The following is a 15,501-nucleotide window of genomic DNA, read 5'->3' on the forward strand; positions in this document are numbered from 1 at the left end:
CTATTTATAATCCCACAATTAGCACACAAGGACTTTTTCTTTCCACTTCCCCTCTAACACACATTATGTTTACATGATAACAATTAACTAGATGTGAAGGGGTAGATATCTCATTTTGTTTTATTTTCATTATTTTGATGATTAGCGATGTTGAAAATCTTTTCACATTCCTGTGGCAATTTGTATGAATTCTTTGGGAAAATATCTATTCAGATTCTTTTTTCTTACTTTCATTCATTCATTCTTTCTTTCATTTTCTCTCTATTTTGAGGCAGGTCATGTTCATGGAGGTAAAGACTGAACCTGGGACCTTCATTACTCTTCTGACACACAATATTTGTACTGTATCTCCCTCTGCCAGTCTTTCTCCCCCTTCTCCTCTTTCTCTCCCTCTTAGTATCTATTTATTTATCATTTTCCCATTTTACTGGGGGATAGTGGTTTACAATATGACTGTTGACATATAGATACATCAATACTCCATGACCCTTTTCCACCTTCCCAATCACTCCATAGTTTTTTGCCTTTTTTTTACAGTATGCCCTGACCAGTACAAAGTTTATGGTGGTCTCCTTTTCAAGTTGGTCCTTAAGTTTCACTTATAAGTGAGATCATCTGGTATTTATCATTCCCTTTTTACTTATCTCAATTAACATAATACGAAGTTCCATCCAGGATGAAGCAAAGGAGATAACTTTATCATTTTTGATAGCCAAGTAGTATTCCATTGTGTACATACACCACAACTTTCTTAGCTACTCATCTATAGTTGGGATCTGGGTTGTTACCAATCATGGGCTATTACAAATTGTGCTACAATAGACATAGGAATGCATGGATCTCTTTGCGTAGGTGTTTGTTTCTGACAGTATCCCCTGGAGAGGAATTGCTGGTCATAAGGTAGGTCCATTTCTCGTGTTGCGAGAAGTCTCTAGACCATTTTCCATAGAGGTTGGACCAATTTACATTCCAACCAGTAGTGCAGGAGGGTTCAGTCTTTCTCTTCTTAGGTCAGGTGGTGGCAAGCTACAGGAAATAACAAGCATACTGGGTACCTTGAAGAACTGTTTGCAAACATGAGAGGTCAGGGTGCTGGACTAAAGAGATAAAGAGAGAAACATGGGGTGAGCCAGAACCTGACTGAAAGAGGGAGCCAGGGGCATAATAGGGCCCTTACTTATTATTTCATCAGACTCTGAACCTGATTAAAAGTCAGAGGAAGGCCCTGAGTGCTAGGTTCCTGTGGCACAGGTCAGGCAGGGAAAGATAAAAGTGAGCCTGGGGCGCAGATGGTTCAGGTTGAATTCTTTTTCATATTTTTGAATCCTTGGATACATTTATTCTAATTTTACTTATTATTTATATTGGATAGAAACAGGGAGAAATTGAGAGAGAAAGAAGATAGAGATACAGATAGATAGATGATAGATATTTAGATAGATAGACAGACAGACAGACAGACAGCTGCTACACTATTTTACTGCTTATAAAGTTTCCCCACTGCAAGTTTGGACCAGAGTCTTGAACCTGGATCCTGACACATTGTAACATGTGCTCTCAACCAGGTGTCCCACCAGTCAGTCACCACTGGATATATTTTGAAAAATGTCTCTAGAGGTTCAGTCAGTGGTATAGCAGGTAGACTATACAAGGTACCATGATCAAGGACCCTGATACAAGCCCCTGGTCTCCACCTAAAGGCAGAGTGGTGGTGGTGGTGGTGGGGGTTCATGAATGGTGGAGAATGACACAAGGTTCAAGTGTCACTCAGAGGAGGAAAGTGGCAAAGATTGAGAAACTCTAGTGTTTGAATATTTGTCTTGAGAAATTGCTCAATGGTTAGAGCACATGTGTTGCCCCACATGAAGCATAAGTTTGAGTTTGAGCACCATATGAGAGCACCAGAGACAGCACCAAGGAAACTCCATCCCCCCCGCCTCTGAGGGAAAAAGAAGAAAGAAAAAAAATCTCAACTGAAATATGGAGTCATTGTACACACAACAAACTTTGGTGGCAAAAAAATTTTAAAAAACCAGGAAAGAAAAGAAAGAAAGAGAGAGAGAGAGAGAGAGAGAGAGAGAGAGGAAGGAAGGAAGGAAGGAAGGAAGGAAGGAAGGAAGGAAGGAAGGAAGGAAGGCTCTCCCATGGATTCAATAGCTTGTGCAGAAACCCTAAAACTGAACACACCTGCCTCTTCTGTAGTCCTCACAGCTCCTCCCCTCCACTAGAGCTGGTTGGGCTGCTCTCTCTTTTGTCACTAGGCAGCTCCTTTGTGGGCCTAATGCAGGCTGTTCTGTCCTCTCCTGCCCCAGGGCTTCCAGGCCTGCTGTTCCTTCAGCATTAAATACTTTGCTCACCCTGTGTTTGCTTTGTCAACCTGTATTTAAACCTCAGGCTCCAGTGTAAATGTCTCATTCAAAGGAAGCTTTCCCTATTTCCCCAGAACTCTGAAGTCCATCTGGTGGCTACATCCTGCGTGTGAGTCTCATTGCTAATTACACTTTTCCGGGGCTAATTTATGAAACCACCTGCACAGTGCCATACACCCGGTGGCCATCATCTCTTTGGGTTCTGGGGCAACAATCACAATAAGAAACCTGGTTTTATCACCACACACCATCTGCTACCCCAATGGAGAATGACACAATGTTCAAGTCTCACTCAGAGGAGAAACGTGGCAAAGATTTTTGGGAAACTCTGGTATTTTACTATCTCGTCCTGGGATAGGAGATCATTCAGTGGTTAGAGCACATGTGTTGCCCTGCATGAGACTCTACGTTTGAAGTCTGGTACCATATGATAGTACCAGAGACAGCACCAAGGGAATTCCATGGATGGTGGAACAATACTTTGACCTCTCTCTCTCCATCTCTCTCTTTCTCTCTCTCTCTCTCCACCTCAACACCCCCAAGTATATGCAATTACAAAACTGAGACAAGAGAGATCACTTGGTTGTACTGAACTTGTTAAAAGGTCCATTTCAGTTCCTAGTACCACATAAAATAAACAAAATAGCATGTTTACAAACTTATTGTAACTAGAGGCACACCCACTTGGGTACATATGCTATCTTGTGCAAGGCACCTGGTTCATATCCATGCTCCTCACTTGCAGACGGAAAGCTTACAATCACCAAGGGAATTCCATGGATGGTGGAACAATGCTTTAGTCTCTCTCTCTCTCTCTCTCTCTCTCTCTCTCCTTCAGGGTTATCGCTGGGTATCAGTGTGGCACCACTGTTCCTGGAGGCCATTTTTTTTTCTTTTTTTCCCTTTGTTCTATTTTATTTGATAGGACAGCAAGAAATGGAGAGAGAAGGGGTAAATAGAGAGGGAGAGAAAGATAAACACCTACAGGCCCGCTTCACCACTGCAGGTGGGGACTTGAATACAGGTCCTTACACAAGTCCTTCTGCACAGCACTATGTACACTGAACTAGGTGCACCACCATCTGGCCCTCTCTCTTTCTTTTTCTCTAGGCCCCCCTTCCCTCTTAATTTTTTTTCTGTCTGTAACCAATAAATAATAATTAAATGCATTTCTTTGTTTATTGAATAGTGATAAAGAGAATGGGGAGATAGAGATGGAAAGAGAGACACCTGCAGTGCTCCTTCATCACTTGCTAAACTTCCCCCTACAGGTGGGGACCAGTGGCTTGAACCTAAATTCTTTTTTTTAATTAATTAATTAATTTATTTATTTATTTATTTATTCCCTTTTGTTGCCATTGTTGTAGTTATTATTGTTGTCGTCGTTGGATAGGACAGAGAGAAATGGAGAGAGGAGGGGAAGACAGAGAAGGGGAGAAAAAGATAGACACGCCTGCAGACCTACTTCACTACTTGTGAAGCGACTCCCCTACAGGTGGGGAGCCGGGGGCTCGAACCGGGATCCTTAAGCCGATCCTTGCGCTTTGTGCCTGTCACCTGCGCTTAACCTGCTGTGCTACCACCTCACTCCTGAACCTAAATTCTTGGGCATGGTAACTAAATTCTTGTGCAGCACTGTCCAGCCTCTCCTAGTTCTCTTTCTTTCAAGATAGAAACCAAATGGTTAGGAGTAGGGCAGGTGGTGGTACACCTGGCAATGTGCACATGTTACAATACTCATGGGTCTCGGGTTGGAGTCCCAGTCCCCACTTTCAGGGGGAAAGCTTTGCGAATGGTGAAGCAGGGATGCAGGCGTCTCTCTCTCTCTCTCTCTCTCTCTCACTCTCACTCTGTTTCTCTCCCTCTCTGCTATCCCATTTCCTCTTGATTTCTAGCTGTCCCTATCCAATAAATAAATAAAGATAATAAGTAAATAAATAAATTGTACAATTGCATGTCAGACACTCCCATGACAGAGCTAATGACCAGGAGAAAATGCGAAAGTAAGTGGCCTCTTCTTAGTGACGTGAACATAACAAGGGCCCCTCTGATGATTCCAGAGGCACCAAAAAAATCCTCCCCAAGTGGATCTCTGCCAGGAGAGCTCAAAGAGTTTTAGAGGAAAATTCTCTCTTTGGCTCCATTTTCTCCCTCTTCCTTAAGTGCGGCCGGAAAATATCTGTAAAAATTAACCTAAAGCTTAATGGCTTATGTAAGAACGCCTTAATAAAAATATGTTGGCAAGGTTATTGAACTGTACAATTAAACCCCTCCCACCCGATACTTTTGAGTCTAATTTCTGTCTACAGCTTATTCAGCAAACCAAAATGCCAATGCTCTCCTTCAATTTCCACTTCTCTGAACCTGCTAATGCAAGAATAAGAAAGGATTTATTTGTGTTATTAGCTTCATAGAGCCCCTCTCATTGAAAAAGTGGTTCTAAAGACTTAAATCCAGTGATGCCTCAAGAGCCACCCCAATATCTGAAAAATAACTTGGATCTTTTTTTTTCTTCTTCTTCTTCTTCTTCTTCTTTTTCTTTCTGCAAGCTGTGTTTGATTTACATCAATTAAGGCCTCCGCATAAGGTATCATATAACAGGAAGGCTAATAACCCAGAAATAACCTCATTAAAAGAGACAGCATATCGGTCTAAACAGAATGAACTCTAAGCAGAAAAATTAGTGACCTGGAAAGTAGCAGGAAGAGGTAATGGCAGGACCAAGAAAAAATACATTCCTGTTAGTGAGTCAAAGGAGAAATCGCCAGCAATAAAGTAAAAACACAATGGAAGCAGAAGCTATTTGTAATGTTTTTCATCTGCTCAAATCCTGGAGCATGCTATTTACTTGCCTCCAGTCAAAAATAGTTTCTGCAATCAAGCGTGTGTTCTTTGTAGGCTCACATCCAGGGACTCCAGACCCACTCTCTTCACCTACAGATATTGGCTGCATTTCTGTGGCTCCATGTTTTCTGGGGCTCCAGATTTTACCATTATCCTGGTTTTTGCAAGTTAGTAAACATCTCTTGACGACTACTTCTCTTTAGTTTTTAAAATCTGTTCTTTAATTTACTTATTTTAATGTATATGAGAAAGACAGAGATAGAGACCAGAGCTCTGACTCATGGGAATTAAACCTGGGACCTCAGAGCCTCAGACATGAAAGTTTTTTTTTCATAATCTTTATGTTTTATCCATAACTCTAGCTCTTTAAAAGATTTATTTGTTTTTTAGAGAGAGAGATGATAGATAGATAGATAGATAACAAACACTAGAACACCAAATCTTCTTTTTTTCAAAGATTTCATTTATTTTTAAAATATTTATTTATTTATGTATTCCCTTTTGTTGCCCTAGTTGTTTTATTGTTGTAGTCATTGTTGGAAAGGACAGAGAGAAATGGAGAGAGGAGGGGAAGACAGAGAGGGGGAGAGAAACATAGACACCTACAGACTTGCTTCACTGCCTGTGAAGTGACTCCCCTAGAACCAGGATCCAAATCTTCTTTCAATGTACTGAGGGCTGGGCAGGAACCTAGGTCATGCACATAGTAAAACAGTACACTATTCATGTGAGCTAGTTATTTTATTATTTTATTTTATTTACTTATTTATTTCTTTATTTCTTTATTTTTACCAGAGCACTGCTCAGCTCTGGTTTATGAAGTATGGGGACTGAACCTGGGACCTTGGGACTTTGGAGCCTCAAGCATGAGAGTTTCTTTGCATAACCATTATGCTATCTACCCACTGCCTTATTTATTTTATTTTTATGACATATATATGGAGAGAGAGAGAGAGAGAGGTAGAGTAGAGGACTCAGGCATATGCAGTGCCAGGGATCAAACCCAAGACATGACACAAGTAAATGCTATGTTCTACCTTCTGGGTCCTCTCCCTGACCACTCTCCGAGGTCATTTTATCATGCCATGCTCTGGTTTGTGGCACAAACAATTCCTTCTTCCTGCTCAGGACAATTCCAAGTACTCTTTGTTGTATTATCACCCTAGGGGAAGTCTGTAAACACAAAGCTTGTCAAGTAAATGACTATCTCCTGGAATTCTCCTATTTATGGGTTGGCTGATTCAAAGAGTATAAGAGGAGCTGGTAGTGACTCATTTGGTTGAGGACACATGTTCCCATGTTCAAGTTCCTGGTCCTCACCTGCTGGGAGGGAAACTTCAGGAGCCACAAAGCAGTGTTTCGGGTACTTTATCTTCTGTCACTCATTTTTCATTCCTCTCTACTTAAAGACTTTTTATGAGATTATAAAACTTACAAGGGGGAGTCAGGCAGTAGCACAGCGGGTTAAGTGCACATGGCGCAAAGCACAAGGACCGATGTAAGGATCCCCGTCTCCCCACCTGCAGGGGAGTTGCTTCATAAGCGGTGAAGCAGGTCTGCAGGTGTCTATCTTTCTCACCCCCTCTGTCTTCCCCTCCTCTCTCCATTTCTCTCTGTCCTATTTAACAATGATGACATCAATAACAACAACAATAATAACTACAACAAGAATAAAAAAATAAGAGCAACAAAAGGGAAAATAAATAATTTTTTTAAAAAAAGTTACAAGGGTTTAGATCCACAAGGTAACCAACCGCCACCACCCACACCACAGTTCTGTGCCCCTATTCCAGTCCCACCTGCAGCAATAACCATCATATTTCTTACAAAGTCTTTGAGATAATTTGACTTCCTCCTTCTCTTCTTCCTCCTCCTCCTCCTCTTTTTTCTTTCCGTTCCTTTTTTTTTTTTAATATTTATTTATTCCCTTTTGTTGCCCTTGTTGTTTTATTGTTGCTGTTATTGATGTCGTCATTGTTGGATAGGACAGAGAGAAATAGAGAGAGGAGGGAAAGACAGAGAGAGGGAGAGAAAGATAGACACCTGCAGACCTGCTTCACCACTAGTGAAGCGACTCCCCTGCAGGTGGGAAGCCAGGTGCTCCAACTGGGATCCTTGTGCTGGTCCCTGCGCTTTGAGCCACCTGTGCTTAAACTGCTGCCCTACTGCCTGAATCCCCCTTCCTTTTTCTTCTTTTTTTCTTTTTCTTTTTCTTCTTCTTTTTCTCCTTCTCCTTCTCCTTCTTCTTCTTCTTCTTCTTTTCTTTCTCCTTCTCCTTCTCCTTCTCCTTCTTCTTCTTCTTCTTCTCCTTCTTCTTTTTCTTCTTCATCCTTTCCTTCTCCTCCTTCTCCCTCTCTTCCTCCTTCTTCTCTTCCTCCTCTTCTTTCTCCTCCTCCTTCTTCTTTTATTTGATAAGTTCATGTGTTTCAATTCTCTATACTCCACATATAAATGAAACCATCCAGTAGTAGTCTTTCACCTTCATACTTCCCTAAGCATAATCACCTCCAGTTCCATCAATAAATGTTTTAACCATGAGTTGGCCAACCAGATTCTGTTGGTGGGCAATCCAGCCTTTATCGTAGATGGGATGTATTATTTTTTTCTTTTTCTTTTTTTTTTAAAGATTTTATTTATTTATTTATTTATTTTTATTTAAGAAATGAGACATTAACAAAATCATAGGATGGAGGGTACAACTCCGCACAATTCCTGCCGCCACCCAATCTCCATATCCCATCCCCTCCCCAATAGCTTTCCCATTCTCTGTCCCTCTGGGAGCATGGACCCAGGGTCGTTGTGGGTTGCAGAAGGTGGATGGTCTGGCTTCTGTAATCGCTTCCCTGCTGAACATGGGCATTGACTGGTCGATCCATACTCCCAGTCTGCCTCTCTCTTTCCCTAGTAGGGCGGGTCTCTGGGGAAGCAGAGCTCCAGGACACATTGGTGGGGTCTTCAGTCCAGGGAAGCCTGGCTGGCATCCTGCTGGCCTCTGGAACCTGGTGGTTGAAAAGAGAGTTAACATACAAAGCCAAACAAATTGTTGAAGAATCATGGACCCAAAGGTTGGAATAGTGGAGATGAAGTGTTGGGGGGTACTCACTGCAAACTCTAGTGTACTTCTGCTTTCAGGTATATATTTGCCCTAATTTATGGATACCTGTGAACATATGCTCTATCTCCTGGAACCTGGTCTATATCTAGGTTTTGGGACTTTGTTAGGAAGTGAACCACCTGGAATGGAACTAGAGAATTCTATGAAAGAAAAGGTCTCACCTGAGTGATGAAGCTGAAGGGTTGTCATTCCACACCTGAAGTCTCTGGACACAGTCTGACGTGAAGCATGCTGGGGTGGCATTTGTTGCGTTGATTAGGTTGTGATCAGTGGATGCAATATTATTTGATAAGAATTGGTAGAAGCATACGGGAAAGTGGGCCCTACCCTAGGGTCTCAGGACTGGGGGAAGTTTAGACTCTATAGTGGAAATGTGAGGTTCCTGCTGTCTTAGGGTTCAAGAAGACAATGGATAGTTATTGTTATCACATTATTTGATAATTGGGTTAACTTTGAAAAATCCCTTTGTTAGACATACAATCAATTTTTTCCCCTCTCATATTAATTAAATAGTGATTTATATGACTACAATTTAATAGGTGTGTACATAAACACCATTCCTATCACCAAAAAATTGTGTCCCATCCCACCCAGCCCCCCACCCCCTGCTGGCCCAGGAATGAGAAAGATAGGAGGACAGAGAAAGAACCAGACATCACTCTGGCACATGTGCTGCCGGGAACCAAACTCAGGACCTCATGCTTGAGAGTCCAAAGCCCTATCACTGCGACCTCCTAGACCACACGAGTGGGATGCTCTCTCCTGAGTAATGGTATGCAACAGCCTGACGGTGTGGCCCAGGGGTGAGAAGGTGTCACAGACTGGAGAGGAATTGGACCTCCTTGCTCCTCATCTCCCAAAACGAGACAAGGCTTCCTCTGCATTCTCCCATTCACTGCGGGGGCGGGGCCATGATGGCTTTCCTCATAGCATCATTAAGGCCAAGGAAACAACCATAAAGTGTTCCATCCAACTCCATGAGGATTGCCAGAAGTGCTAAGAGCTGCTTAAGCAGATTTCTTCCAAGCCATTTGGGCCTCTTCTATAAATAAAGCTTTAGACAATTTCGGAACAGCATATTTATTTCTCTGATAGATCATAACAGCTCCTTCAGTGCCTTTAGCCCTGTGGTGTGATCTCCCAGCACTTAGCTCCCTTTCACCTAGTTAGGCCTCTCTCTCAGGGCAGCCAAATGGAGCTGAACCCCTTGGAGGGGCAGGCCTGGCGCAGTGCGGTCCTCCTCATGGTTGGGCCTCGCCTGCGATCCAAGCCATTAGCACAGAGGCAGCAGCAGATGCCAAAGGGAAACCATTAATAAGCCATGGCTGGAGGCCGCCACACCAGCAAAAACATCTCTGAAGAGGCCAGCAGCTAAAGGACAGGGGCAGGGAGGTGGGGAGGAGGAAACAGTTGTGCTCTTGTCCAAACAGCAGGAGTGAAAGAGAGCAAAGAGGTGGGAGGAGATGGAAAGCAGTGAGCAAAGGAAAAGGCTTCCTTTCTTTCTCTGTGTGGCGTCTCACCTGTCTTCCTCCTCAGCCCAGGGACCCCCATGTTCTTCTCGGCTCAGTGTGTGTACAGGAGGCAGGTTTTCTCAGTGTCGGCACTGCTGTTCTCAGAGGCTGGGGAATTCCTCACTGTGGCACTGTCCTGTGTTTTTTCAGGCTGTTTTGCAAGTTCCCTGACTAGATTTGATACATGTAGGGGGTGATATTGAGAAATGTTCCCTTAAGAGCAGGCTCACTCCCGGTTGGGAATCACTGAAGGGGAGACTGATGAACAAGCAAAATCAGTGTAGAAAAAGTAAAGGAGGTTTAGGCCTTGGAGAGGGGCAGGGCGGTGATGCACCGGGTAGAGAGCAGACATTTCCATGTGTGAGAAACCAGGTTCAAGCCCCCACGCCCCACCTGCAGAAAGGAAGCTTCAAGAGTAATGAAGTAGTGCCACAGGTGTCTCTCCTCTGTTACACACACACACACACACACACACACACACACACACACACACACTGCTGCCTGAATGTTATTGAAACATTTTTCACATTTGGATCTCAATTTCATCATTTGTAAAATGAGATACCGTACTTGTCAACCACATGAGGTTTCTGTGAAAGCTGAAATATTACTCTTGGGACTGACCAGTAGACTCAGTGGTAGAGTTAAATAATCACTCACTTGACTGAGAGTCCAGATTCCACAGAGGAGTTCAAAGGCACCAGGGGAATCTCTGGTGCTGGGGTGTCTCTGCCTCTCCATCCTTTCACTCTTTCTCTCTTGATATCTACTTTAATTATTATTACCACCAGGATTATTGCTGGGGGTCAGTGCCTGAAGAATTAATTCACCATTCCTGGTAGCCACTTTTTCCTTTTATTTACTTGTTTATTTTGAGGCAACGGAATTAAGAGGGAAGAGGCAGATAGAGAAAGAGAGAGAGAGAAAAAGAAACACATGAAGCACTGTTTCACTACTCATGAAGTTTCCCTCCCCTGCAAGTGAGGGCAAGGGGTTTGAACCAATGTCCTTATGCATGGTAAACCTGTACACTACCACCCAGCCCCTCTCTCTTGATCTCTAAGTGGGAAAAAAAATTTCCACCATGAAGTGGTCAATCTGCATATGCGTGAGGTCTCTGCTCAGCAAAAATAAACCCAACCAATAGATCCTTATGGCACATCACCGTGACCTGTCAGGCAAGACCCTCCCTGTTGGTCTGGTCTGACATCCCAGCTGCAGGAAAGATCCAAGAAGGGACCTGGCAATAAGGCTTCCATTTTCTTTTCTTTTCTTTTTTAGTTTTTTTGTTTTGTTTTTATTTCCCTTTTGTTGTCCTTGCTTTATTGTTGTTGTAGTTATTATGGTTGATGTTGTCATTGTCAGATAGGACAGAGAGAAAGGGAGAGAGGAGGGGAAGACAGAGAGGAGGAGAGAAAGATAAGTACCTGCAGACCTGCTTCACTGCTAGTGAATGGACCCATTTGCTGGTGGGGAGCCAGGTGCTCCAACCGGGATCCTTGTGCTGGTCCTTGCACTTTGAGTCCTTGCTGGTCCATGCACTTAACCCGCTGGCTACCGCCCGGCCCTCTGTTTTTCCTCCTTCATTCCTTCCTTCCTTCCTTCCTTCCTTCCTTCCTTCCTTCCTTCCTTCCTTCTTTCCTTCCTCCCTCCCTCCCTCCCTATCTCCCCACCTCTCTCTTTACCTTTCTTTCTTTCCTTTCTGCCTCCAGGGTTATTATTGGGACCAGTGCCTACACTACTAATCCACTGGTATTGGAGGCCATCTTTTTTTCCATCGTTGTTGTTGCATAGGACAGAGAGAAAATGAGAGAGAAGGGGAAGACAAAGAAAGAGAGATAAAAGATAGACCTGCTTCATGACTTGTGAAGTGACCCCTTTTTAGGTGGGGAGCTGAGGTGGGGAGGTGAACCGGGTTCCTTGCACAGGTTCTTGCAATCTGCACTATATGCACTTAACCCAGTGCACTACCACCCAGGCCCAAGGTTTTCATTTTCTTTCTTTTTATTTATTTTTATTTATAAAAAGGAAACATTGACAAAACCATAGAATAAGAGGGGTACAACTTTGCACAACTCCCACCACCAGAACTCTGTATCCCATCCCCTCTCCTGATAGCTTTCCTATTCTTTAACCCTCTGGGAGTGTGGACCCAAGGTCATTGTGGGGTGCGGAACGTGGAAGGTCTGGCTTCTGTAATTGCTTCCCCACTGAACATGGACATTAACAGGCTGATCCATACTCCCAGCCTGTCTTTCTCTATCCCTAGTGGGGAAGGGCTCTGGGGAATTGGAGCTCCAGGACATATTAGTGGGGTTGTCTGTCCAGGGAAGCCTGGTCGCATCATGCTAGCATCTGGAACCTGGTGGTTGAAAAGAGAGTTAACATACAAAGCCAAACAAATTGTTGACCAATCATGGACCTAAGTGCTGGAATAGTGCAGATTAAGAGTGGGGGGTGTCCTTCATTTTATAGATAGCTAGTAGGCATATTTTAGCTAAATTCCAAAGGACCTGTGGCTATACTAGTTGTTTTGTTTTTTTCTCTCTCTCTTTTTTCTTTTTGCCCCTGAGCCTGAAATCTGATATGCAGGTGAATTGAATTTATTGTCTGGGGAGGTGATGTCATGGCTGGAAAAAGGGACCAGAAAGCTGCATCTGGGAAAAGAGTAGCTCCCAAATATGGGAAAGGGATATAAATTTTGTTGACTATAAACCCTACTGATTTGATGTGACCTGGGGCCCATATTCAGCTTAGGAGCCTATGTGACCTCTGCATCCTTCTAGATCTGAGCTCACATTCTGTGGTCATGAGTAGGAACATTCGATCCAAGTTGAGGGCAAGGTCCTATGGGGGCCCACAAAGGGGTCTATTTTGTTGTTCCTGATAGAAATGACTGGTAACAATGGAGAGAGGGATTTAGGCCCATCAAGTCTGTTTGGGAATCTCAGGACTCCCCAATTAGGGCTCCAGCTGGTGGAATGGCCTGATAGTGACTAAAGAGTCATCATTAAAGTATGCCAATATCTTGCCCTTATTCAGCTTTTGTAGTCCTTGCTTTGCTAAGGTTAATTTTGGAATGAGTGAGAGAACTGTAATAGGAAGTAGGTGAGGAGGGTATCTAAGTCTAAGCGGACACTATTTCATTATAAACTTGATACTGACTCACTACAGACTATTGTGTATTTTTGCTTTCAGGTATATATTTTGCCCTAATTTATGGATACCCTCATATGCTGAGGCCTCTAGCACTAGAACCCATCTTGCTCCAGTCCTCATCTTTCCCCAGAGATGTGTGGTCTCCCACCCTCCCCCAGCCCAACTCCCTCCATCCCCACATGTCTTTGACTTTCACTTTGCAATCTTAAAATGAGCTGGATGGAACCACACCTGCAAAGAAACACCCTAGAGCTACTGGATCCTGCCTGTCCTTTGTGAAACCAACTCATGGAAAGACAACAACAGGAACAAGCACAGCCTCCCCCACGGGAGTGAAACTCAATGTAGAGCCAAGCTAGAGTGAGAGCTGGCAGGTCTGGAGCTATTGATTTGTCAAGATGTGAAATACACCCTTTCTGCTGAGGCTACTATTCATCCCGGAAAGATGCTCTTGGCACTCAAGCAAGACATGAAGACTTCCCTTCGATGGCAGGATAAGGGGAGTGTGAGAACAGCTTGGCGCTTGAGATCTATTAATATTTTAAATGTGGAAGGCATGCCAGGGCTCACTCATTGCTTGCAGGAGAAGAATCTAGGTAAACACATGCACGTCATCATGCAAAAACAATGGTCTCAACTTTGCATCTGGTTCCTTCATCAGATAACAGTGATGAACTGGTTGTTTGAATGTGAAAGTAGTATCTTTCATACAAAGGATAAAAAGGCTCAACCAAGTCTCTGTGGTTTTTCTAGCGTAGCATCCTTGGAGACAAAAGTGAAAGTGTCATTTTATTAATGTGCACAGAGAACTGGATCAATTATTCCATAGACTTAGAACTTGGCAATGAAATGATCCGATGGAAAAGCTGAAGAGAGAAAAGTAAACTCAGGGATCTCAGTTCTCCACACAGAGCTTTTTCTATTTGGAGAATTCAAAAGAGAGGTGATAAGAAAATATGGAGTAATCAGAGGTCATTTTGTGGATAGATCCTGGCACCAAGGTCCCCTGTGGTTTGATTAAAGGAAGTCAATTCCTTCCTCATGTCCCTTGATGGACTGACTTGTCCTGCTGAGACCCACCACTCATTGCTGTTTCCCACCACTGGGTCATCCCAGATGACAGGAACAAAAGTCCTGATGACGGTGGCTTTCAGGCCCCCTGATTACTTGAGTCTTCCCAGACATTGACGTCAAACCAAGAAGAGCTCAGTCATGACAACCAGGAGGGAAAAAACTATGTCAAAAGTCAATGATTTTTAGCCAAAAGGGGTGCAAACCCAGGCATGCTGCCAGTCAATTTGAGAGTCAGTTTGCCTTGTTTTTAAAAATATCTTTATTCTATTCATTTTGTATAGAAACAAAGAGAAATTGAGAGATAAGGGAAGGTAGAAAAGGAGGTGGGGAGAGACTGCTTTACCACTTGTGAAGCTTCCCCCCTACAGATGGGGATGGGAGCCCTGAACCTAGGTCACATGTACACTTAACTACCTGCTCCCCCACCCCCTTTGATGATGGCCTTTCAAAAAATCTGACTTTACCACAGCCATTGAGATCCTCAAGAGCTTTCAAAGACCATCAGCTGCCAGGCTGTCATATGAACAGAGGGTCCTTATTAAGGATGGTAGACTAAACAGAACATCTGATAGATAATTCATAGTTAGAAAGTGATTGACCTGGTTGAACACACACATTAACAGGCACAAGGATCCATAGTCTTCACCTGTAGGGGATAAACTTCATAAACTTTGAAGCAATGATGCAGGTGTTTGTCTCTCTCCTCTGTTTCCCCCTCCCCTTCAACTTCTCTATGTCTTTATTCAAAATAAATAAATAATTTTTTTAAAAAATTCATAATTAGGGGCTAGGTAGTGGCACACCTGGATAAGCACTCACATTATAATGCACAAGGACCCCTGTTAAGTCCTCTGGTCCCCACCTGCAGGGGAAGCTTCATAAGTGGTGAAGCAGTGCTGCAGGTGTCTCTCTGTCTCTTTCCCTCTCTATCTCCCCCCTTCTCTTAATTTCTTACTGTCTCTGTCCAATAAATAAATAAAGATAATAAAAATTAAAAAAAATAAAAATTAATAATTAAACTTTGTATCTCAACTGCATATTTCAAATGTAGTTTATACTTTGGTCTGGAGCTTAGGTACAGGGTCACCAAGTCCCCAGTTTCTCTCTCTAAATGTTTAGAAAAGTCCCCCCTGGATAGGGAAGGTCTCTTCTAAGAAGACCCCTGCCGGTCCCAGTTCGGGGCACCAGTTGCTGGTCTAGCTTCATGGGCAGGAGACAGACGACCAGGGACTCATGGCTGAGCTGGGAAACAGTATCTTGTTTATTAATCAGATACATCATCTTTTATGCATCTCTTCACCAGAAGTGACAAGGGGAAAGAAATGACTAGGAGAGGGGGCGGAGCCAAAAAAGAGCGCAAACAGAAAACAGAAAGCTTCCATCTAACCAGTGGGGATTAAACCAATACCCTGCAGGCAGGGCGGGACCC

The sequence above is a fragment of the Erinaceus europaeus genome, chromosome 2 (assembly GCF_950295315.1).
Source record: "Erinaceus europaeus chromosome 2, mEriEur2.1, whole genome shotgun sequence".
Lineage (NCBI taxonomy): Eukaryota > Metazoa > Chordata > Mammalia > Eulipotyphla > Erinaceidae > Erinaceus > Erinaceus europaeus.